The sequence below is a fragment of the Perissodus microlepis genome, chromosome 6 (assembly GCF_051167445.1).
Source record: "Perissodus microlepis isolate ML-2025 ecotype Zambia chromosome 6, ASM5116744v1, whole genome shotgun sequence".
Classification (NCBI taxonomy): domain Eukaryota; kingdom Metazoa; phylum Chordata; class Actinopteri; order Cichliformes; family Cichlidae; genus Perissodus; species Perissodus microlepis.
The window spans coordinates 29,005,540-29,032,227 of record NC_140466.1 but is presented as its reverse complement, the minus strand read 5'-3'; the positions used below and the strand labels follow the sequence as shown (position 1 = coordinate 29,032,227).

General features: G+C 40.9%; 2 long non-coding RNA genes and 1 pseudogene across 2 annotated transcripts; 1 reads left to right on the top strand and 2 right to left on the bottom strand.

Moving 5' to 3' along the window:
* Positions 1–1,096: 1,096 nt before the first annotated feature.
* On the bottom strand, positions 1,097–12,877 carry LOC146385880 (uncharacterized). Its single transcript, XR_014800533.1, has 2 exons — positions 12,348–12,877; positions 1,097–11,263 (listed from the first exon to the last, which is right to left on the bottom strand). It is a non-coding gene; the product is annotated as an uncharacterized LOC146385880 (long non-coding RNA).
* Positions 12,878–13,114: 237 nt separating this feature from the next.
* LOC146385879 (uncharacterized) lies at positions 13,115–14,395 on the top strand. The gene is made up of 3 exons (XR_014800534.1): positions 13,115–13,468; positions 13,624–13,764; positions 13,900–14,395. It is a non-coding gene; the product is annotated as an uncharacterized LOC146385879 (long non-coding RNA).
* A 3,476-nt stretch (positions 14,396–17,871) lies between these two features.
* Positions 17,872–24,217, bottom strand: LOC146385878 (uncharacterized; annotated as a pseudogene).
* Between the last annotated feature and the right edge of the window lie 2,471 nt (positions 24,218–26,688).

Genomic DNA, 26,688 nt, shown 5'->3' with positions numbered 1-26,688 from the left:
GACATTAAAACAAGTACAAGATATTTACAATAAGCAGACCTCAGTGCAAGAAAGAGTCTTTCCAACACTGAAAAAGCACAAAGGCCAACTTTGACATGAAAAGGTGTAAAAACAAGTACAAGATATTTACAATAAGCAGACCTCAGTGCAAGAAAGTGTCTTTCCAACACTGAAAAAGCACAAAGGCCAACTTTGACATGAAAAGGTGTAAAAACAAGTACAAGATATTTACAATAAGCAGACCTCAGTGCAAGAAAGTGTCTTTCCACCACTGAAAAAGCACAAAGGCCAACTTTGAAATTAAAACAAGTACAAGATATTTACAATAAGCAGACCTCAGTGCAAGAAAGAGTCTTTCCACCACTGAAAAAGCACAAAGGCCAACTTTGACATTAAAACAAGTACAAGATATTTACAATAAGCAGACCTCAGTGCAAGAAAGACTCTTTCCACCACTGAAAAAGCACAGAGGCCAACTTTGACCTTAAAACCAGTACAAGATATTTACAATAAGCAGACCTCAGTGCAAGAAAGAGTCTTTCCACCACTGAAAAAGCACAGAGGCCAAATTTGACATGAAAAGGTGTAAAAACAAGTACAAGATATTTACAATAAGCAGACCTCAGTGCAAGAAAGAGTCTTTCCACCACTGAAAAAGCACAAAGGCCAACTTTGACATTAAAACAAGTACAAGATATTTACAATAAGCAGACCTCAGTGCAAGAAAGAGTCTTTCCACCACTGAAAAAGCACAAAGGCCAACTTTGACATTAAAACAAGTACAAGATATTTACAATAAGCAGACCTCAGTGCAAGAAAGTGTCTTTCCACCACTGAAAAAGCACAGAGGCCAACTTTGACATTAAAAGGTTTAAAAACAAGTACAAGATATGTACAATAAGCAGACCTCAGTGCAAGAAAGAGTCTTTCCACCACTGAAAAAGCACAGAGGCCAACTTTGACATTAAAAGGTGTAAAAACAAATACAAGATATTTACAATAAGCAGACCTCAGTGCAAGAAAGAGTCTTTCCACCACTGAAAAAGCACAAAGGCCAACTTTGGCATTAAAACAAGTACAAGATATTTACAATAAGCAGACCTCAGTGCAAGAAAGTGTCTTTCCACCACTGAAAAAGCACAGAGGCCAACTTTGACATTAAAAGGTGTAAAAACAAGTACAAGATATTTACAATAAGCAGACCTCAGTGCAAGAAAGAGTCTTTCCACCACTGAAAAAGCACAGAGGCCAACTTTGACATTAAAAGGTGTTCAAACAAGTACAAGATATTTACAATGAGCAGACCTCAGTGCAAGAAAGAGTCTTTCCACCACTGAAAAAGCACAAAGGCCAACTTTGACATTAAAACAAGTACAAGATATTTACAATAAGCAGACCTCAGTGCAAGAAAGACTCTTTCCACCACTGAAAAAGCACAGAGGCCAACTTTGACCTTAAAACCAGTACAAGATATTTACAATAAGCAGACCTCAGTGCAAGAAAGAGTCTTTCCACCACTGAAAAAGCACAGAGGCCAAATTTGACATGAAAAGGTGTAAAAACAAGTACAAGATATTTACAATAAGCAGACCTCAGTGCAAGAAAGAGTCTTTCCACCACTGAAAAAGCACAAAGGCCAACTTTGACATTAAAACAAGTACAAGATATTTACAATAAGCACACCTCAGTGCAAGAAAGAGTCTTTCCACCACTGAAAAAGCACAAAGGCCAACTTTGACATTAAAACAAGTACAAGATATTTACAATAAGCAGACCTCAGTGCAAGAAAGTGTCTTTCCACCACTGAAAAAGCACAGAGGCCAACTTTGACATTAAAAGGTTTAAAAACAAGTACAAGATATGTACAATAAGCAGACCTCAGTGCAAGAAAGAGTCTTTCCACCACTGAAAAAGCACAGAGGCCAACTTTGACATTAAAAGGTGTAAAAACAAATACAAGATATTTACAATAAGCAGACCTCAGTGCAAGAAAGAGTCTTTCCACCACTGAAAAAGCACAAAGGCCAACTTTGGCATTAAAACAAGTACAAGATATTTACAATAAGCAGACCTCAGTGCAAGAAAGTGTCTTTCCACCACTGAAAAAGCACAGAGGCCAACTTTGACATTAAAAGGTGTAAAAACAAGTACAAGATATTTACAATAAGCAGACCTCAGTGCAAGAAAGAGTCTTTCCACCACTGAAAAAGCACAGAGGCCAACTTTGACATTAAAAGGTGTTCAAACAAGTACAAGATATTTACAATGAGCAGACCTCAGTGCAAGAAAGAGTCTTTCCACCACTGAAAAAGCACAAAGGCCAACTTTGACATTAAAACAAGTACAAGATATTTACAATAAGCAGACCTCAGTGCAAGAAAGACTCTTTCCACCACTGAAAAAGCACAGAGGCCAACTTTGACCTTAAAACCAGTACAAGATATTTACAATAAGCAGACCTCAGTGCAAGAAAGAGTCTTTCCACCACTGAAAAAGCACAGAGGCCAAATTTGACATGAAAAGGTGTAAAAACAAGTACAAGATATTTACAATAAGCAGACCTCAGTGCAAGAAAGAGTCTTTCCACCACTGAAAAAGCACAAAGGCCAACTTTGACATTAAAACAAGTACAAGATATTTACAATAAGCAGACCTCAGTGCAAGAAAGAGTCTTTCCACCACTGAAAAAGCACAAAGGCCAACTTTGACATTAAAACAAGTACAAGATATTTACAATAAGCAGACCTCAGTGCAAGAAAGTGTCTTTCCACCACTGAAAAAGCACAGAGGCCAACTTTGACATTAAAAGGTGTAAAAACAAGTACAAGATATTTACAATAAGCAGACCTCAGTGCAAGAAAGAGTCTTTCCACCACTGAAAAAGCACAGAGGCCAACTTTGACATTAAAAGGTGTAAAAACAAGTACAAGATATTTACAATAAGCAGACCTCAGTGCAAGAAAGAGTCTTTCCACCACTGAAAAAGCACAAAGGCCAACTTTGGCATTAAAACAAGTACAAGATATTTACAGTAAGCAGACCTCAGTGCAAGAAAGTGTCTTTCCACCACTGAAAAAGCACAGAGGCCAACTTTGACATTAAAAGGTGTAAAAACAAGTACAAGATATTTACAATAAGCAGACCTCAGTGCAAGAAAGAGTCTTTCCACCACTGAAAAAGCACAGAGGCCAACTTTGACATTAAAAGGTGTTCAAACAAGTACAAGATATTTACAATGAGCAGACCTCAGTGCAAGAAAGAGTCTTTCCACCACTGAAAAAGCACAAAGGCCAACTTTGACATTAAAACAAGTACAAGATATTTACAATAAGCAGACCTCAGTGCAAGAAAGTGTCTTTCCACCACTGAAAAAGCACAAAGGCCAACTTTGACATTAAAACAAGTACAAGATATTTACAATAAGCAGACCTCAGTGCAAGAAAGAGTCTTTCCAACACTGAAAAAGCACGAAGGCCAACTTTGACATTAAAATGTGTAAAAACAAGTACAAGATATTTACAGTAAGCAGACCTCAGTGCAAGAAAGAGTCTTTCCACCACTGAAAAAGCACAAAGGCCAAATTTGACATTAAAACAAGTACAAGATATTTACAATAAGCAGACCTCAGTGCAAGAAAGAGTCTTTACAACACTGAAAAAGCACAAAGGCCAACTTTGACATGAAAAGGTGTAAAAACAAGTACAAGATATTTACAATAAGCAGACCTCAGTGCAAGAAAGAGTCTTTACAACACTGAAAAAGCACAGAGGCCAAATTTGACATTAAAACAAGTACAAGATATTTACAATAAGCAGACCTCAGTGCAAGAAAGAGTCTTTCCACCACTGAAAAAGCACAAAGGCAAAATTTGACATTAAAACAAGTACAAGATATTTACAATAAGCAGACCTCAGTGCAAGAAAGAGTCTTTCCACCACTGAAAAAGCACAAAGGCCAACTTTGACATTAAAACAAGTACAAGATATTTACAATAAGCAGACCTCAGTGCAAGAAAGAGTCTTTCCACCACTGAAAAAGCACAAAGGCCAACTTTGACATTGAAACAAGTACAAGATATTAACAGTAAGCAGACCTCAGTGCAAGAAAGTGTCTTTCCACCACTGAAAAAGCACAAAGGCCAACTTTGACATTGAAACAAGTACAAGATATTTACAATAAGCAGACCTCAGTGCAAGAAAGTGTCTTTCCACCACTGAAAAAGCACAGAGGCCAACTTTGACATTAAAAGGTGTAAAAACAAGTAGAAGATATTTACAATAAGCAGACCTCAGTGCAAGAAAGAGTCTTTCCACGACTGAAAAAGCACAAAGGCAAAATTTGACATTAAAACAAGTACAAGATATTTACAATAAGCAGACCTCAGTGCAAGAAAGAGTCTTTCCACCACTGAAAAAGCACAAAGGCAAAATTTGACATTAAAACAAGTAAAAGATATTTACAATAAGCAGACCTGAGTGCAAGAAAGAGTCTTTCCACCACTGAAAAAGCACAGAGGCCAACTTTGACATTAAAACAAGTACAAGATATTTACAATAAGCAGACCTCAGTGCAAGAAAGAGTCTTTACAACACTGAAAAAGCACAGAGGCCAACTTTGACATGAAAAGGTGTAAAAACAAGTACAAGATATTTACAATAAGCAGACCTCAGTGCAAGAAAGAGTCTTTCCACCACTGAAAAAGCACAAAGGCCAACTTTGACATTAAAACAAGTACAAGATATTTACAATAAGCAGACCTCAGTGCAAGAAAGTGTCTTTCCACCACTGAAAAGGCACAAAGGCCAACTTTGACATTGAAACAAGTACAAGATATTTACAATAAGCAGACCTCAGTCCAAGAAAGTGTCTTTCCACCACTGAAAAAGCACAAAGGCCAACTTTGACATTGAAACAAGTACAAGATATTTACAGTAAGCAGACCTCAGTGCAGGAAAGAGTCTTTCCACCACTGAAAAAGCACAGAGGCCAAATTTGACATGAAAAGGTGTAAAAACAAGTACAAGTTATTTACAATAAGCAGACCTCAGTGCAAGAAAGAGTCTTTCCACCACTGAAAAAGCACAAAGGCCAACTTTGACATTAAAACAAGTACAAGATATTTACAATAAGCAGACCTCAGTGCAAGAAAGTGTCTTTCCACCACTGAAAAGGCACAAAGGCCAACTTTGACATTGAAACAAGTACAAGATATTAACAGTAAGCAGACCTCAGTGCAAGAAAGTGTCTTTCCACCACTGAAAAAGCACAAAGGCCAACTTTGACATTGAAACAAGTACAAGATATTTACAATAAGCAGACCTCAGTGCAAGAAAGTGTCTTTCCACCACTGAAAAAGCACAGAGGCCAACTTTGACATTAAAAGGTGTAAAAACAAGTAGAAGATATTTACAATAAGCAGACCTCAGTGCAAGAAAGAGTCTTTCCACCACTGAAAAAGCACAAAGGCAAAATTTGACATTAAAACAAGTACAAGATATTTACAATAAGCAGACCTGAGTGCAAGAAAGAGTCTTTCCACCACTGAAAAAGCACAGAGGCCAACTTTGACATTAAAAGGTGTAAAAACAAGTACAAGATATTTACAATAAGCAGACCTCAGTGCAAGAAAGAGTCTTTCCACCACTGAAAAAGCACAAAGGCCAACTTTGACATTAAAACAAGTACAAGATATTTACAATAAGCAGACCTCAGTGCAAGAAAGTGTCTTTCCACCACTGAAAAGGCACAAAGGCCAACTTTGACATTGAAACAAGTACAAGATATTTACAATAAGCAGACCTCAGTGCAAGAAAGTGTCTTTCCACCACTGAAAAAGCACAAAGGCCAACTTTGACATTAAAACAAGTACAAGATATTTACAATAAGCAGACCTCAGTGCAAGAAAGAGTCTTTCCACCACTGAAAAAGCACAAAGGCCAACTTTGACATTAAAACAAGTACAAGATATTTACAATAAGCAGACCTCAGTGCAAGAAAGTGTCTTTCCACCACTGAAAAAGCACAGAGGCCAACTTTGACATTGAAACAAGTACAAGATATTTACAGTAAGCAGACCTCAGTGCAGGAAAGAGTCTTTCCACCACTGAAAAAGCACAGAGGCCAAATTTGACATGAAAAGGTGTAAAAACAAGTACAAGTTATTTACAATAAGCAGACCTCAGTGCAAGAAAGAGTCTTTCCACCACTGAAAAAGCACAAAGGCCAAATTTGACATTAAAACAAGTACAAGATATTTACAATAAGCAGACCTCAGTGCAAGAAAGAGTCTTTACAACACTGAAAAAGCACAGAGGCCAACTTTGACATGAAAAGGTGTAAAAACAAGTACAAGATATTTACAATAAGCAGACCTCAGTGCAAGAAAGAGTCTTTACAACACTGAAAAAGCACAGAGGCCAACTTTGACATGAAAAGGTGTAAAAACAAGTACAAGATATTTACAATAAGCAGACCTCAGTGCAAGAAAGAGTCTTTCCACCACTGAAAAAGCACAGAGGCCAACTTTGACATTAAAACGTGTAAAAACAAGTACAAGATATTTACAATAAGCAGACCTCAGTGCAAGAAAGAGTCTTTCCACCACTGAAAAAGCACAAAGGCCAAATTTGACATTAAAACAAGTACAAGATATTTACAATAAGCAGACCTCAGTGCAAGAAAGACTCTTTCCAACACTGAAAAAGCACAAAGGCCAACTTTGACATGAAAAGGTGTAAAAACAAGTACAAGATATTTACAATAAGCAGACCTCAGTGCAAGAAAGTGTCTTTCCAACAGTGAAAAAGCACAAAGGCCAACTTTGACATGAAAAGGTGTAAAAACAAGTACAAGATATTTACAATAAGCAGACCTCAGTGCAAGAAAGTGTCTTTCCAACAGTGAAAAAGCACAGAGGCCAACTTTGACATTAAAACAAGTACAACATATTTACAATAAGCACACCTCAGTGCAAGAAAGAGTCTTTCCACCACTGAAAAAGCACAAAGGCCAACTTTGACATTAAAACAAGTACAAGATATTTACAATAAGCAGACCTCAGTGCAAGAAAGAGTCTTTCCACCACTGAAAAAGCACAGAGGCCAAATTTGACATGAAAAGGTGTAAAAACAAGTACAAGATATTTACAATAAGCAGACCTCAGTGCAAGAAAGAGTCTTTCCACCACTGAAAAAGCACAAAGGCCAACTTTGACATTAAAAGGTGTAAAAACAAGTACAAGATATTTACAATAAGCAGACCTCAGTGCAAGAAAGAGTCTTTCCACCACTGAAAAAGCACAAAGGCCAACTTTGACATTAAAACAAGTACAAGATATTTACAATAAGCAGACCTCAGTGCAAGAAAGAGTCTTTCCACCACTGAAAAAGCACAAAGGCCAATTTTGACATTAAAACAAGTACAAGATATTTACAATAAGCAGACCTCAGTGCAAGAAAGTGTCTTTCCACCACTGAAAAAGCACAGAGGCCAACTTTGACATTAAAAGGTGTAAAAACAAGTACAAGATATTTACAATAAGCAGACCTCAGTGCAAGAAAGAGTCTTTCCACCACTGAAAAAGCACAGAGGCCAACTTTGACATTAAAAGGTGTAAAAACAAGTACAAGATATTTACAATAAGCAGACCTCAGTGCAAGAAAGAGTCTTTCCACCACTGAAAAAGCACAGAGGCCAACTTTGACATTAAAAGGTGTAAAAACAAGTACAAGATATTTACAATAAGCAGACCTCAGTGCAAGAAAGAGTCTTTCCACCACTGAAAAAGCACAGAGGCCAACTTTGACATTAAAAGGTGTTCAAACAAGTACAAGATATTTACAATAAGCAGACCTCAGTGCAAGAAAGAGTCTTTCCACCACTGAAAAAGCACAAAGGCCAACTTTGACATTAAAACAAGTACAAGATATTTACAATAAGCAGACCTCAGTGCAAGAAAGAGTCTTTCCAACACTGAAAAAGCACAAAGGCCAACTTTGACATGAAAAGGTGTAAAAACAAGTACAAGATATTTACAATAAGCAGACCTCAGTGCAAGAAAGAGTCTTTCCACCACTGAAAAAGCACAAAGGCCAACTTTGACATGAAAAGGTGTAAAAACAAGTACAAGATATTTACAATAAGCAGACCTCAGTGCAAGAAAGTGTCTTTCCAACAGTGAAAAAGCACAGAGGCCAACTTTGACATTAAAACAAGTACAAGATATTTACAATAAGCAGACCTCAGTGCAAGAAAGAGTCTTTCCAACACTGAAAAAGCACAAAGGCCAACTTTGACATGAAAAGCTGTAAAAACAAGTACAAGATATTTACAATAAGCAGACCTCAGTGCAAGAAAGAGTCTTTCCACCACTGAAAAAGCACAAAGGCCAAATTTGACATTAAAACAAGTACAAGATATTTACAATAAGCAGACCTCAGTGCAAGAAAGAGTCTTTCCAACACTGAAAAAGCACAAAGGCCAACTTTGACATGAAAAGGTGTAAAAACAAGTACAAGATATTTACAATAAGCAGACCTCAGTGCAAGAAAGTGTCTTTCCAACAGTGAAAAAGCACAAAGGCCAACTTTGACATGAAAAGGTGTAAAAACAAGTACAAGATATTTACAATAAGCAGACCTCAGTGCAAGAAAGAGTCTTTCCACCACTGAAAAAGCACAGAGGCCAAATTTGACATGAAAAGGTGTAAAAACAAGTACAAGATATTTACAATAAGCAGACCTCAGTGCAAGAAAGAGTCTTTCCACCACTGAAAAAGCACAAAGGCCAAATTTGACATGAAAAGGTGTAAAAACAAGTACAAGATATTTACAATAAGCAGACCTCAGTGCAAGAAAGAGTCTTTCCACCACTGAAAAAGCACAGAGGCCAAATTTCACATGAAAAGGTGTAAAAACAAGTACAAGATATTTACAATAAGCAGACCTCAGTGCAAGAAAGAGTCTTTCCACCACTGAAAAAGCACAAAGGCCAACTTTGACATTAAAAGGTGTAAAAACAAGTACAAGATATTTACAATAAGCAGACCTCAGTGCAAGAAAGAGTCTTTCCACCACTGAAAAAGCACAAAGGCCAACTTTGACATTAAAACAAGTACAAGATATTTACAATAAGCAGACCTCAGTGCAAGAAAGAGTCTTTCCACCACTGAAAAAGCACAAAGGCCAACTTTGACATTAAAACAAGTACAAGATATTTACAATAAGCAGACCTCAGTGCAAGAAAGTGTCTTTCCACCACTGAAAAAGCACAGAGGCCAACTTTGACATTAAAAGGTGTAAAAACAAGTACAAGATATTTACAATAAGCAGACCTCAGTGCAAGAAAGAGTCTTTCCACCACTGAAAAAGCACAGAGGCCAACTTTGACATTAAAAGGTGTAAAAACAAGTACAAGATATTTACAATAAGCAGACCTCAGTGCAAGAAAGAGTCTTTCCACCACTGAAAAAGCACAGAGGCCAACTTTGACATTAAAAGGTGTAAAAACAAGTACAAGTTATTTACAATAAGCAGACCTCAGTGCAAGAAAGAGTCTTTCCACCACTGAAAAAGCACAGAGGCCAACTTTGACATTAAAAGGTGTTCAAACAAGTACAAGATATTTACAATAAGCAGACCTCAGTGCAAGAAAGAGTCTTTCCACCACTGAAAAAGCACAAAGGCCAACTTTGACATTAAAACAAGTACAAGATATTTACAATAAGCAGACCTCAGTGCAAGAAAGAGTCTTTCCACCACTGAAAAAGCACAAAGGCCAACTTTGACATTAAAACAAGTACAAGATATTTACAATAAGCAGACCTCAGTGCAAGAAAGAGTCTTTACAACACTGAAAAAGCACAGAGGCCAACTTTGACATTAAAAGGTGTAAAAACAAGTACAGGATATTTACAATAAGCTGACCTCAGTGCAAGAAAGAGTCTTTCCAACACTGAAAAAGCACAGAGGCCAACTTTGACATGAAAAGGTGTAAAAACAAGTACAAGATATTTACAATAAGCTGACCTCAGTGCAAGAAAGAGTCTTTCCACCACTGAAAAAGCACAAAGGCCAACTTTGACATAAAAACAAGTACAAGATATTTACAATAAGCAGACCTCAGTGCAAGAAAGTGTCTTTCCAACACTGAAAAAGCACAAAGGCCAACTTTGACATTAAAAGGTGTAAAAACAAGTACAAGATATTTACAGTAAGCAGACCTCAGTGCAAGAAAGAGTCTTTCCACCACTGAAAAAGCACAGAGGCCAACTTTGACATTAAAAGGTGTAAAAACAAGTACAAGATATTTACAGTAAGCAGACCTCAGTGCAAGAAAGAGTCTTTCCACCACTGAAAAAGCACAGAGGCCAACTTTGACATTAAAAGGTGTAAAAACAAGTACAAGATATTTACAGTAAGCAGACCTCAGTGCAAGAAAGTGTCTTTCCACCACTGAAAAAGCACAGAGGCCAACTTTGACATGAAAAGGTGTAAAAACAAGTACAAGATATTTACAATAAGCAGACCTCAGTGCAAGAAAGTGTCTTTCCACCACTGAAAAAGCACAAAGGCCAACTTTGACATTAAAAGGTGTAAAAACAAGTACAAGATATTTACAATAAGCAGACCTCAGTGCAAGAAAGAGTCTTTCCACCACTGAAAAAGCACAAAGGCCAACTTTGACATTAAAACAAGTACAAGATATTTACAATAAGCAGACCTCAGTGCAAGAAAGAGTCTTTACAACACTGAAAAAGCACAGAGGCCAACTTTGACATGAAAAGGTGTAAAAACAAGTACAGGATATTTACAATAAGCTGACCTCAGTGCAAGAAAGAGTCTTTCCACCACTGAAAAAGCACAGAGGCCAACTTTGACATGAAAAGGTGTAAAAACAAGTACAAGATATTTAAAATAATCAGACCGCAGTGCAAGAAAGAGTCTTTCCACCACTGAAAAAGCACAGAGGCCAACTTTGACATTAAAACAAGTACAAGATATTTACAATAAGCAGACCTCAGTGCGAGAAAGCGAGGTGGGGAGGGGGTACTCACCTTCCACTTCACTGACACGCATCAGCATCCAGTTCTTCATGAGAAGAGGGGTAGGATGAGAGGGCGATGTACTCACCTTTACTGACACGCTCGGTATCAGTGTCCCACGCTTCATCAGAAGAGATGGCGCTCAGGAGACTGTCATCAAGGATCCTGATGACTTCAGAAAGGTCTCATTCTTGGGACGTTCAACAATGTAGTCAAGACAGCCTGTAAGGAAACAAAGTTTAAAATAACAGTAGGAATGTAGTAAACACCCAGTGCTAAAGCTACAGGCTACATTCATATCAGACTGAATGACACTTTACTTGTTCATGTGAGAAGAAAACAAGATTTCAACTATGTCCACAATCATTAAGTGAAGCATGCAAATCTCTGCTAAGGCAGCTCACTCTGTGCACACTACACTTTTAAGGTAACAGTATTGTATTTTGTATACATTCATTTTGTTTATTTGTTCTTTTTAAACCTTTATGCAAACACTACGTTGGAGTAGCTAATGGATAATAGGTACTGATGTGTAAAGAACTGGACATGAATAGCATACTACAGTAAATTCATAAATAACTTCACAGCTCATTCCCGTACTTCTTTTTATTCTTTCATTAACAATGTAAAATATAACGCAACATTTAATCTCCCCATGTACCAATTCCATGTCCTAAATATTGCTAATACAAAAAAGGCAGTAGAACTCCAAGCACAATTTTAAAAATAAAACACATTTTTGTAACAGTTTGACTTCATGATTATTTTTGACTATGATTGATGTTTTCAATATTCTTTTTTATATTATTTCATTTTATTTTTTTATTTTTTTTATCATCACATATGTAGCTGGGAAAAAGTTATAGTTTATTTAAATGAAGCCTTTGATCCAGAGAAGAAAATGATGTCAGGACCTACAGGGGATCTGGTGTGTTTACTCCTATATGTTCTACCATTGTGAGGAGATTCTGTTACCATAGAAACCGATATACACATATACATATGTATATTTGGGGGACGGGGGCATTTTACGAATTTTAAGCTAATTTTAACCATTTCATTGGAAAAAAGTGTCAAATTTGAAGGCTTCAAATCAAACTAAAACCTTTTTTCACATTCATACACCAGTCGTAATAAATTCTACACCTCTCCTGGAAAATTTAAAGCATAAAAGCAATTTGCCAGGAAAAGTCTTGGAACACACTTATTTTGATCACATTAAAACGTGATATTCACACTGGAACCTGTAAAATTATTATATTCATCTAGTGACTCTTGAAATAATTGAAGAAATTTTGAAATGTACCAGGTGTCTGTCGACAGTCGGGGTCCACGATCTTCAAGCTTTGCTGTTATGATGAAACACAAGTACAAAAGATCCAAAGATGCAGTAGTTGTTGTCGCTTTGTAGTAAAATCCGCTTTCTGTAGAAATATTCTCCAAACGTTATCTTTCCACAAGCTGAGCTTGGAGCAGGTCAAGACAAGTCCAAGAGCAAGTGTAAAGGAACGGCTGGAACCTTGTGCAGCATTCATATACCAACAGCGGGCCGTGGTTACGGTTGCTAACATGCATGTGCACGTGATAGAACTATATGAACTGAGCCCATCAGTGTAATTTACAGTAAAGTTATGGTCATTTATAGTTACTGCCTTTGTCACCCTTTATGTGGGATGTCTAATAACCATGTAGGTATATCCAGAAATAAACACAGATATTAGAAAGCAGTAAGTCAGTACCTGAGATGTTTGTTTGAGTGAATAACATTAGCATAGCTCATGCTAATATTACAGCTTCACATTCTTCTTTTCAAAGGTAACAAAAACTTAGCGTTCTCGCTACTTACCATGCTGTAATACAGGTATATGCTAGCAATGACAACATTTAACAAATGTTTTTTAAAATGCTAGCCGTGCTAATTAGCCTTAGGATTGCTTGAGGTCTTGTTTCCAGCTCTAGTTGTCATAAGGGAACTTAGGCCTGTGCGAGCCTTTGGCACGAAAATGAGTCTCGTAAAGCTCACTATTAAACTGACAAAAAGCCTTAGAACCTAGAAACTATTATTCTTACAACTGTGCTGTGTTTATGTTATAACATATATAGGGCTTTGGAGCGTGATGTCACGGGAGATGGGCCACGCCCCCTTCCGCCATGACAGTAGGCCAGACAAACGATACCATTTCAGCTATGGATCCTACGTGTTGTGTTGTCGGTTGCAACGTTAGATCACACGATCGTGAAGGCAAGAAGCTGGATAATGGGCTCTCTTTTAATCGTTTTCCATCCTGGAGGCAACGTGAGGGATCCCATGTATCCGATATTACTAAACAAAGACGTCAGGCTTGGATTGCAGCGGTGAGATGAGCGGATATCGAGTTCTCTGCAATCCCCAGCTTTTTTTGGTTTGCTCACGGCATTTTCTTTCCGGTGAGTTCTAAATTAATTAATTTCACTCTTGAAAGGCTTTTAGTGTTATTTTCAATGTGCTGAGGTCATAGATAATGAGATAAAACATGCTAATGTGTGATGCTGCAGAACCACGTCATGTCGACTGAGTAGCTTATGATTTGGCATTATTGCAGGCAAACCAGCATATGAAATGGATGTAACAAATCCAGACTGGGCACCAACACTGCACATGGGGCACGACGACATACCTGTAACAGACTCGGATGGGCACTCAAGGCATACGCAACTGAAGCGAAAAAGAGCACCCATCGGAGGTAAACACCCCCCCTCTAAAAACATACTAAATTGCTATCACTGTACACTAATCCGCACATAACTTCCAGATGAATCACACACCTGTCATTGGAATATTGGTGTACATTTACCTTATGTCTAATTTTATCTTACAGGCTTTCGTTATGCAGCTGCAGAGTCTGAAGGTGTGCCCCGTGCAGAAGTGATCGATGAAGATCTGACAGAAGACCAACAACAAAATCACAATGTCATGGAGGCAGTGGACAGCAGTTGTGTTGGACAAGTGGAGGTTGAGGTACCAGCTGCAAATGTGGACAGTGGTGATCGGACAGACAGCGTCACGGAAGCTAAAGGGCAGACGAAGGATTGTGTGTGCAATGAACAGGGCAGAGCAGAAATAAACCGGCTGTTGGAGGAGAACAGACTGCTTCAATCACAGTTGCAAAAGACAGAGCTGAATGAACATTTCTTAAAGGATGATACTGAAAAAGTAAGATATTACACTGGACTACATTGTTATGCTGTCTTAATGTCCCTCTTCAACACTGTCAAAGATTTCCTGCCAATATCGAAGAAACTGACAGGTTTCCAAATGCTCTTACTCACACTAATGCGTCTGAGAGGGGGGGCGTGTATGGGCTCAAAATGTGGTCATAAATATTTTGTACTTGTAAAAAAGATTTGTATGTGTAAAAAAGATTTGTATGTGTAAAAAAGATTTGTGTGTGCGTAAAAAAGATTTGTATGTGTAAAAAGAATTTGTGTGTGCGTAAAAAAGATTTGTATGTGTAAAAAAGATTTGTATGTGTAAAAAAGATTTGTGTGTGCATAAAAAAGATTTGTGTGTGGACTTAGAAAAAAAACCCCTGCAAGTTACAAGTACGAATTTTGACCCTATTTTTCTTCCTTTCACCTGATTGGTCAATGTCATGTCAATCACAAATGTAACAATCCAATCAGAGAACAGATGGGTTTGGCTGTTGGAGGGGCGCTTTTTTTGAACTGCAGGTCTTTGAAGGGAATAAATGCCCTTTTACATGCCAACCCAGCGTTTTCCTTCATCACCACGAAGGAAAACAGTCTGTGGTCATCCGAGTTTGGTGATTTTTGTGTCACAGGTCTACGTGTTTAATATAGGGACTTCCACAGCCTTTTCAACAGCGCTGCGGACCGCGGGGTGGGGGCGGGCAGTGTTTTGGAAATGACAGTCTTCATTACAAAGCTTTCTTCGTTATGAATTAGCATACATGTTTTTATTGAACATTTGAAGAACCAGCAAAAAAAACAGAAACTCTTGTAGAGGACATAAAGTCAGAGATAGAAAAGACAAGGAGCAGGTGCATCTAGTACAGGTAGAGCTGCTGCAAAAACCCACAGAGCCCAGCAGCCAGCGTAACAAATTCTGGATCCTTTGCTTTTAGTTAGCAGTTAGCATTAGCAGCACATCCTGCGTCTGATGTGAAAGGACTTTTATGCTGCGCACTGTGACTCACAGCAATGGTCCTGGGTCAGCCCTGACTTTGTGTTAAACTAATCCTAAAGTAATAATGGTATTTCTAACCACTGATATACCACAACTTTTTCCTTTCAACAGCTACTGAAAGTTAGGGGACCTAGCTGCTATCGGATATTTATATAGAGATCCTCCAGCTTCAAACTGTATCACCCTTCAAGGACCTGCAGTTCAAAAAAGCGCCCCTCCGACAGCCAAACCCATCTGTTCTCTGATTGGATTGTTACATTTGTGATTGACATGACATTGACCAATCAGATGAAAGGAAGAAAAATGGGGTCAAAATTCGTACTTGTAACTTGCAGGGGTTTTTTTTCTAAGTCCACACACAAATCTTTTTTACGCACACACAAATCTTTTTTACACATACAAATCTTTTTTACGCACACACAAATCTTTTTTACACATACAAATCTTTTTTACGCACACACAAATTCTTTTTACACATACAAATCTTTTTTACGCACACACAAATCTTTTTTACACATACAAATCTTTATTACGCACACACAAATCTTTTTTACGCACACACAAATCTTTTTTACACATACAAATCTTTTTTACGCACACACAAATCTTTTTTACACATACAAATCTTTTTTACGCACACACAAATTCTTTTTACACATACAAATCTTTTTTACGCACACACAAATCTTTTTTACAAGTACAAAATATTTATGACCACATTTTGAGCCCATAGGCGTGCATCAGATAAACACATCACAGAGAAATGTGGCATTCTTCAAAAGCTGTTACCAGGGGACGTAGTATTGGCTGACAGAGGCTTTGACATCAGAGATGCTGTAGGAATGATGTGTGCGGAGGTCAAGATTCCAGCTTTCACAAAAGGCTACTGTCAACTTGATGCAAGGGACTTTGAACAAACGAGAGCAATTGCCCACCTGAGAATTCATGTTGAGCGAGTAATAGGTAGTTTGCGCAACAAGTTCAAAATGCTACACACTACAATGCCAATCCAATTACTCATATCATGTGAGGGTGAAGACACAACACTGCTTGATAAGATTGTTAAGGTTTGCTGTGTTTTGGTGAATATGTGCCCCAGTGTGGTTGTCAAACCAGTGCAAAATGAAACCTGCTCTTGTTGAGTATTCATAAAGCTGTTGTGTTGCATGTGTAGTTCATTGTAAATAATTGTACTTTGTGTGAAGTGGTTTCAATAAAACAGAAAAGAATAGTATATTTGTTTGTTTTTTTTTATTCTTGATCTGTTCACATGTACTTAGCAAGTACATAAAAATGAAATGCAAACTATTTACATGGCAACACACAGCTGGCATTAATCTTGAACCACAAAATGAAACATTACAGGCTATTTAGAGCAGCACGTTGTTTGGAGAAGTATTTCCCAACAAGTTCAGGAAGGCACACTTTAAGAAAGAAGTCTTGTGCTTGGTTTAAACGCGGTTCCCAGAAATCCACATCAGGGAAGATGCGTATCACAGCAAGGTCTCTCTGTGTCCACACAACGAGGTCACAGTGGTCGTCTGGGTTTCCACTCCACTTCCTTATTTCATACGGGTCCACATTACCGATGCACGCAATTTTTTCAAAGTACCGTCTCTTGGCGTCTGGGCGCAATCGGTCGCGATACAGCCCTTTGTCTTTTGCGCTGATTTTGAGCATGGTTCTGGCAGTCCCGATTCCAACACTCCAACACTGTGCGCTTGTTCTGCTTCCTGGCCTACTGACATGGCGCCGCGATCCCACAATGCACTGCGGCGTGATGTCAACTCCAAAGCCCTATAGCAAGAACCTATACCGATAATTGACATTTGACCTCACTGTATGATTATAGCAGCTGTGTGTTATGTTATGTCATGGCATGTTTTAAAAATGCCACCTGAAATTTAGGAGGTGGGTTCTTGAGAGTTTTGTACTTTCATCTGATAACGCATACTGTTTATGTATATTTAACACAACAGGCAAGGGATTGTGGTATAATTATAATTAACACAGATTGTGTAGTCTTTAAATAGACGAGCATTTTTAAAAGCACACATATTATTTGAACACTTCCATAACTTATTTTTAGTTTTGCTGCACATAAGTTGAATGCAATTAAATCTCATTACCTTTTATTATAATTGAACTTATTTCTAATTCAACACATAATATAAACACTGCTTATTTAAAAAATAATAATTAAAACACTCCTTGTAATGCGTTAAAATCAGCCCAACTTTTATTTTCAAATTTAAAGCATTTCAGCCAACATACTGGACACTGTTCTGCTGAACAACACACATATTTCCAATATTGTAGCTGGTGTTACTTAATAATTTATTATTTTATTTGTCACACACTTTAAAACTTTAATAACTTTTCAATAAAACAAAGTCTCAGATTTAATTATTCTGAAACTAAGTTTAAGCTTCCCATAACTCTTTATTGCAAGTTACATTACTAATATAATAAATGTAAAATGTTTTTATTGTTCATCCACAAGTGCAGTCTCTGGCTTGAACAACACAGAAGCTTGGTATGTTCGTTTGTCAGTCGAGGCATTACTGCTTGAGTGCCTGTCATGAATTTAGCTCATCCAAATGCAATTGTCTGAAGAAAGTCTTTAACATTGTCCCAACTTCCCTTAAGTACAGAGGCAGTAGATGTGGGCTGGAGATGCAATGACCTTGAACCTGCAGGTGACCACACCATCTGTGATGTAGGGCTCATCTCTCCTGGTGTCCTGCAAGGAAACAACAATATTCTTTAGAACACCAAGTTATATTTGATCTACTTATTTCATTTATCTGTGGCCGGGTTGTGGGGGCAGCAGCCTAAGCAGAGAACTCCAGACCTCCTTTTCCACACCCACCTCCTCCAGCTTATCTAGGGGAACTCCATCATGTCTTGGGTCTGATTCAGGGCCTCCTCCTGGTGGGAGCTTGGCCAGTACACCTCACCTAGGAGACGCCCAGGAGGAATCCTTGTCAGATGCCAGAACCACTTTAACCTGCTCCTTTTGATGTGGATGAGAGAAAAATACAGAAAAAACCCAATAATCATATGATTTCTAATGAGCATGCGCTTTGGCAACAGTGGGAAGGAAAAACTCCATTTTAAAAGAAAGAATCCTCCAGTAGCACCAGGCTGAGGAAGGGATAGCCATCTGCCACAACCTGTTGGGATGAGCAGAGGAAGACAGGACAAAAGATAAGCTGTGGAGGAGAGCCAGAGATTGATGATAAGTAATGATTCAATGCAGAGAGGTGTATAAACACATAGTGAGTTAGAAAGGTGACTGAAGAAGAAATACTCAGTGTATCATGGGAATCCGCCACCAGCCTACGCCTATTGTAGTATAACTAAGGGAGAATTCAGAGTCACCTGGTCCAGCCCTAACTATGTGCTTTAGCAAAAAGGAAAGTTTGAAGCCTAATCTTAAAAGCAGAGATAGTGTCTGTCTCCTGAATCCAAACTGGAAGCTGGTTCCACAGAAGAGGGGCCTGAAAACTGAAGGCTCTGCCTCCCATTCTACTTTTAAATACTCTAGGAACAACAAGTAGGCCTGCAGTGTGAGAGCAAAGTGCTCTAATAGGGTGATATGGTACTACAAGGTCATTAAGATAAGATGGGGCCTGATTATTTAAGACCTTGTATGTGAGGAGCAGGATTTTGAATTCAATTCTGGATTTAACAGGGAGCCATAGTCTGTCCCCCAGTGCATGTAGCAGGCATGGAGGAGATCCAGGCCCCAGACACCCAGAGGCTCCCAGAATGTGAGAGCCCAAGGAGGACCATCGGAGTTGCAGCCATGCCACCCTCCTGTGAAGCGCTGAGGAGAGCCCCAGATTAGAGGTCACCCAGCAGCCACGGAGCAGAAGCCACAGGGGGCCCGTGATGTGGCCGTGGGCTCTGCCGGCAGACAGCTGCACCAGAGTGACCTGAGCCACAGGCCCAGAGGCCAGAGGACTGAGAGCCCCCCACCCCCCGGAAGTGGCCTGACGGAGCCACGGGTGCCAGGCCCCGCCAAGCAGTCACTGGGAGTGAGCCGGTACATACCTGAGCGCCCAGCCCCGGACACCAGAACCACCCACATACCGACGCCTGAGGGCATCAGCCAACGGCAAGGAGTGTAGTGAATCGAGATAGGCCTCCATACCTTGGAGGGCCTGAGATATTCCCAGAGAGGTGGAGTGTAAGACCCACCCTGACATACAGACACAGTCGAACAGGCGCACGCAGCCACCAACGGGCATTCCCACCCTCATGCACACATATTCAAATACTCCACAATCACCCAATGTGGAGACAGACACAAGTGGATACTGTACACAGTCCTCTTGTAAGGAAGAAAAATCATTGCAGATTCATGCATTACTGACTTTGAAACAGTTACAACAACATATCTAATAAAATGGACATTCTCAGTCACCCACACATGAAGTCCTCTACCCCACCACCCTCGGAAAAAAACATACGTTACTTATGTTGTTTCTTTTTATGTTTTTTACAACTGTGAAAGATTCACTGACTCTTACTAAATGACCTCACACAGTGCCTAATTTCTAAAAAGGATTTCACACTAATAGAAACACATCAACTTCTCTTTTTTCCAGAGAGAAACATGTAAACCTGCACTCACACTGTATTCTTTTTGTTAAACCGTCACTGGCTCCTTCACTGGCCTCCTCATGTTTGGGTGACACTTAACAGCGAATTACTGAAATGTTCTCACTGCATGTTTGTATATCAACTAACACACTGTTGGATCACCCAGAGAACTTTCCACTCACATGAAACATTTTTTGCAAATGCATCCTGACGCTAATGTGACCTGCAGGCTTTCAATTGCTCCTCTGTTGTAAACCCCACAGCAGCTTTTTCAGGCCAAAAGAAGGTTTTGCACTAGCACAGAATCTGACCCTGAATATCACCATGATAGCTCTGACCACTTGATTTCTCGCTATTAACTTTATCAAATGAAATACTCTGAAGATGACAGCTGAATTCCAATCAATTAAACTAACTCTGCATATTGTATTCCTGTCTTGGGATCAAAGTGCTGGAGAGGTGATCCGGTGAGTTCCTGCAGGACAACATGATGTGAAAAATTCTTGTTTGGTTTGAACAACAAAACTGATGAGTTGCTGACTGTGAGCTGCAGCTAGTGTAAATCATGCTTTTGATGGATATTTCTCACTGACACACTTTTTGACCTCCTCTAATAACAAATGTTACCTGAGTTCAGTGTGTACTGCTTTCGTGTCAAGTAGATATGTGTCATGTCATATGTGTTCTTGATTGAACCTCCTGGTCTGGTTGTTTCATGCAGGCTATACTTATGTTCTTGATCAAAACCGACCTCAAAGATAAATGATGTTTATCTTAAGATAGACACTCAGTGATGCTGCAATAGCAGGAACTGACCTTCAAACCCTCATCCTGCCCTGCACCAGTGGTCACAGTGGGAGATTGAAGTAATTTAAGCAGTTTTGTCCTGTTGAAATCAGCTGATCTTTAGTGAGCCCCTCTGATAAATATTTAGACTTTCACACATTTCTGGTTGTAGGAGTGGGCTGATTAAAGTGTCTACTTTCTTCACTTTACAAGCAGCTTAAATATCATACAAGGACATTGCTCAAAATTTTATAACACATCTGTTCTGCTATCACTCCTGTCAGCTAAGAACAGAAAGCTGAGGCTACAGTTCATATGGGCTTGGAAGATTGGGAAACAATGCCGAGTCTCACTTTCAATCTTGTTGTAACACAGATTATAGTTTTCATGAATAGAGTCAGCCAGGACACAGCCTTCCTCTGCACCCGTACCTACTCCTAATACACAGAAGAGTAAACACAGTCAGTAAGTTTGTCACTTACGGAACTCATCAGGAATCAGAAGACTGCAAATCCTATAAAAGAGTTAAAGATGCAGCGTTAAGAGCTTATGAGCTGGCATTATGGTTAGTTTATTGAAATTTAATTTTACACTTTTTTATTTAACAAGCTTAGGAGCCCCGGCAGTGTGAGTGTAGAATAATCAAGTCTCCTCTTCTGATAAACCTCCATCTGTATTACTGAAAACAGTTAATGAGACTGAGTGTGAACATCTTCTATATTATGTGTCCTAAACTGACATACATGGCCTGCTACACTAAACCAAAGGAATCCCAAAAAGTTGGCTCTGTGCATCTGGATGTAGGGTTTTCAGTGGGAGAAACGTTTTATCGCTCATCCGAGTGACATCTTCAACCTCAGCTGACTGCAGGTTTAATCAAACTTATACAAGAGTACATTTCCATAATGACTGACACTAACACCACTGGAGAACAGTTTTAGCCATTATGCAACAGCCCAGCCACAGTTCACCATCAATTTAAACTGAATAGACATTCGAAGCTAACCTCTAAGAGAAAATCTTTTCACTTTGTGCCATAAGTCTTAATGCAAACTGAACATTTAACAGTCTTTCCTGAAATCCCTCTCTTATCTGATCATTTTCTAATAACAGTTTAATATACAATAAATGATTACACAGCAGTGGGGAGATTTCATCACAGTGAATGTCTTCATATGTCTTTCTGAAAGTGCTGTAACTGAGTTTAAGAATATAATTCACCCACTGTTATCATCTTCAATGCTTTGTACCAACAAAGAGCAGAGCAGCTACCTGAACGCTACTCCACCAGAGGTCGATTAACTTGTTTAAAATTTTACCTCCTTACTACATATGACACTGGATACTGTAGCTCCTGTGAAAAAGAGAGCTTCAAAACAGAAGTACTTAACTCCCTGGTATAACTCTCAAACATGTAGCTTAAAGCAGATAACTCGTAAGCTGGAGAGGAAATTGAGGATCACAGATTTAGAAAGCGAACCGTACAGCTCGAACATCTTACTATTCATTACTGACTGAAGAAAATGAGAACAACCCTAGGTTTCTCTTCAGCACTACACTGCACTTCAGCACAGCCAACCATTCCTTTAACGTTAAGTAGACCGGGCAGCACGGTGGCACGGTGGTTAGCATTGTTGTCTTGCAGCAAGAAGGGCCTGAGTTCAATTCCACCATCAGGCCAGGGTTTGCATGTTCTCCGAGTGTTTGCGTGGGTTCTCCCTGGGTACTCCGGCTTCCTCCCACAGTCCAAAGACATGCACTTTGTGGGGAAAGGTTAATTGAAAAATCTAAATTGCCCATAGGTGTGAATGTGAGTGCAAGTGGTTGTCTGTCCCTGTGTGTTGGCCCTGTGACAGACAGGTGACCTGTCCAGGGTGTACCCTACCTCTTGCCTTATGACACCTGGGATAGGCTCCAACACCCCCCGCGACCATGAAAAGGATAGCTGGATAGTAATGACTTTATGAAATTCCTCACAAATACAATTTTAACCATTAGAGGAAAAAAACACTCATAATCATGTAACAGATGTAACATTATCTACAGCCACTTTCATTCATTGATATTCATTTAGAGATCTTTCTCCAATTGATCTTTCTGAGTTAACATCAGTAATTACTTCCCCCAAACCATCAACGTGTCTTTTAGACCCCATTCCTACAAAACTGCTCAAAGAAGTCCTGCTATTATTTAATGCTTCAATCTTAAATATGATCAAACCCTCTCTAATGATCCACAGGCCTTCAAGCTGGCTGTAGATAAACTGTCACTTAAAAAGCATCTCTAGACCCAGAAGTCTTAGCTAATTATAGGCCAATCTCCAACCTTCCTTTCATATCAAACATCCTTGAAAGAGTAGTTGTCAAACGGCTAACAGATCATCTGCAGAACCTTTCTTGTGAACCTTTTTTGTCTTATTGGTCAGTTTCATTGCAGGGTAAGTGTTTGACGGGACATATCACCGATCTCAGGATGTGTGTGTGACATGGCTTATGAGTGATCGCTGATTGCAAGGCGTTTCTGTGACGTAACTTATCAGCGATCGCCGATCGCTGGGCGTGGGTTTGACGTGACGTATTAGTGACAGCAGGGCGTGGGTTTAATGTGACATATGAGTGATCACCGATCAAAAGACATGAATCGCAGGGTGTGTGTGTGACATGACGAATCAGGTATCTCAGGTCGTGTCTGTGATATGTCTTTTGAGCGATCGCCATTTTCAGTTTGTGTCTGTGACATAACCAATCAGCGATACACCCATACAAACATACACACACATACATACATACATACATGTAGCCGACCTTTTCCACTCCTGCATCACTGTACCTCTTGGCCATTCCCTGGTACATGGGCTCCAAGGACCTTTCCGTCTCAGACTGAACCATGACCCATGAAACAATCAGCCAGTTTTCATTCATTATGGAAAATCTGGACATGACCCCAGATGCCAGCATGACTTTTCGTGCCACCTTCCTGGTGTGGTCAGACCTGTGGATGTGCCCAAAAGTGCCTTGGAGGAGTTTGGATATGGCTGGATGTTGACGTCGGAATTCGTCGAGCAGGCAGTCAGTCAAGTAATGGCTGGACACAGAGATGCCACACCAGGCATGTGGGTCTTCCTAAGACCTGAAATCCGGTGGCTTATTTTCCTTCCTCAGGAACTTCCCAATGGTCCTCTGTCCATGGGCTCCTGCCTCAGATTCCCAGACCGATTCTGTGGCATGGAGGTACGCCAGGGGAGCTCGCTCGTACTTGAGGTGCATGAGTTCATTTATTTGGTTTGCCATGTCTGCTGGAGATTTGCCAGTCCTCCTGAGCTCATTTATAACAGACTTGCAGATGGCCTTTTTGTATGTAAGAAAAGCAGGGAGAAGGTTGGTAAACCTTTTGGGCAGTTTCTCCAGCCATCGTGGATTGTCAGCAAACCAGTTCCTGCGACAAGCCCTGCAGCAGAGTCGTGAGGACAGGATGTAATACTCACCACTGGTGCCAACAATTACTCCTGGCCTGCCCACACCAGCAGAGACCACTTGTGAACGAAAGCAAACATGGAGACATGGCAAGATTTAATTGTTTCTTAACCTGACCATGATAGCTGTCATGGCTGTGTGTAGGTAGGCAGGAAGCGAGGACCCAAAATGCAGGACTCAAGGAGGTGGAAGAAACTCAAAATACACAGCTTTTTAGCTGGGATGAAGCAGAACAGAAAAACACTAACTAAACTGGGAGTACCGAATAACTAGACAGGTTGGCAGGCTGGCGAAACAAAACAAAACACCAGGAGCACAAGTCCAGATATACAAAACAAAACTAGACTGGGCCAAACCATGAGTCCACGAAAAAGTTCGGGGGGTCGACCCGAAGGTAGACAGCACGGGGCCAAAACAGTTCAGTTCCGGAGGCCGACCGTGCAGACGGCAACGGCGGCGGCGTGGAAACAGTTCCGGGGGCCGACCGTGCGGACGGCCCGGAAAGTGGCCGGCGACGCTGAGGTGGCAGTTTGGGACCTGAAGACGGCGTGGCCCCCGCAGCACCAGGCGAGGCAGAGGCTTGGACAGACGAAGCAGAGGTTGGGCCAGGCGAAGCTGAAGCCGATGCAGGTGAGGCTGACCAGGTTGCTGCAGGCAACGCTGAAGCCGATGCAGAGGCTGGACCAGGCGAAGCTAAAGCCGATGCAGAAGCTGCTGCAGGCGGCGTGGATGAAGCTGCTGCTGCTGCAGGCGGCGTGGATGATGCAGGTGGTGGAGCAGCTGGTGGCTGGACGGGCTCCTCGGGCCCCCCAGCTGACGAGGAAGGTTGCTGGACGGGCTCCTCAGGCTCCTCAGGCTCCTCAGGCCCCCCAGCGAAAACAGTCACAGAACCAGTGGGCACCAGGGCCCCTGGCACACACAGGGCTGAATCAGCAGGCACGGGGGGCCCTGGCAGGGACAGAACAGAACCAGCAGGTGCACAGACCTCTGGCAGGATTAACTCTCCCAGGCTCTCAGCGGAGAATGATGGCTGAGAGGTCTCAGAGTTTTCAGGTAACATGAGATTTGCCAGCTTCTTGGTTTCCAGGGGTCCAGAGTCAGCTGAGGGTTGGAGCTCAGCCTCTGGGGAGGCCCTGGAGAGAGTAGCAGTCTTTATGAGTGTGTCTTCCTGTTTAACATGAGTGAGAAAAGGGGGCGGCTCAACAAGAGACGGAGCTGCTAAAGACTGAGGTGGCGGTTGAAGTGAGAATGAAACTGGTGGTGGAGAAGATGGTTGAGCTACAGGTAATGAGGACACTGGAGGCTGAACTGATGATAAAGTTAATGATTCTTCTACAAACTGAGCTACTGCCTGGGCCATGGACTGTAACAAAGTTTGTAGTAAGTCTGGCTGTGGTAGTGACTGAGCTATGGGTAGTGAGGCTGAATGTGGTGGAGGTGGCGACTGGGCTTCAGGCTGGGCGGCTAACTGGGCTGATGGTGGCTGAGTAGCTAACTGGGTTGCTGACTGAGCTGAGGGCTGGGGAACACAGTTCATTTTTAACAGAACCCTCAGGACCCTTCGTTTCAGTTAGTAGCTCACAATCATCTGATACAAAAACAGTCTTTGGATCTTTGGAGTTATTGAGCACAGAGACACCCATCTTCCTGGTTTCATTGATAGGCTCAAAAGGAGCAGGAGTGACACAGTTTGTATGGCTCAATGAGTCGGTATAATTGTCCTTATAACAAGCAGTCCTTTCATCTCCAGTGCCGCTTACACAACAAGCCGGCCCGGAATTAATAGTTTTTATTTCAGCAGGAGCCAAAAGAGTAGCCCCACCACTCACCCTAGCCGGCTGTACAGAAAGAAATCCAGGCTCCCGCTGGAGCTGTGAATGCTGGCGGGGCGTCTGCCGCTTCCCTGTTGAAGAGGGAGCAGGGCAGGCTGAAGGTGATGTGAAAAAACCCGGCTGCTGCGGTGGCGTGGACAAACTCTGCTGCGGTTGCTCCTGCTGCAGTGTGGAAATGTTGGATACACTGGGGGGAACAATGATAATCCCCAGCATCTTATAAAACGCCTGTGCTGGTGTGAGCTGCTCGCAGGTTCATAGTATTCCTCCCGGTGCCGCCTCGGGCGCTTTCCTTGGGTCCGGGTTGCAGGCGTCGACAGTGGGGAGGAAACGGAAGAGTGAGTAGAAGGGTTAGTGGCAAATGAAGGCGACCGGCTACACGGAGGACCCCCAAGAACCAGCCGGGTCCCATCAAAAGCCGAGCGGCGCCTCCTCACTGAGTCCGCTGGATCCATTTTGTGGTCGCGTCATTCTGTCATGCCTGCGTGTAGGTAGGCAGGAAGAGAGGACCCAAAATACAGGACTCAAGGAGGTGGAAGAAACTCAAAATACACAGCTTTATTGCTGGGATGAAGCAGAACAGAAAAACACTAACTAAACTGGGAGTACCGAATAACTAGACAGGTTGGCAGGCTGGCAAACAGAACACACAGAGGGAGTGAGGGCAGAAGACGTTAACGACGCGACGCTGAACACTGGAGGACACGCACTATAAATACTGAGGCAGGAATAAGAGGGAACGAGGAACATGTGGGAACA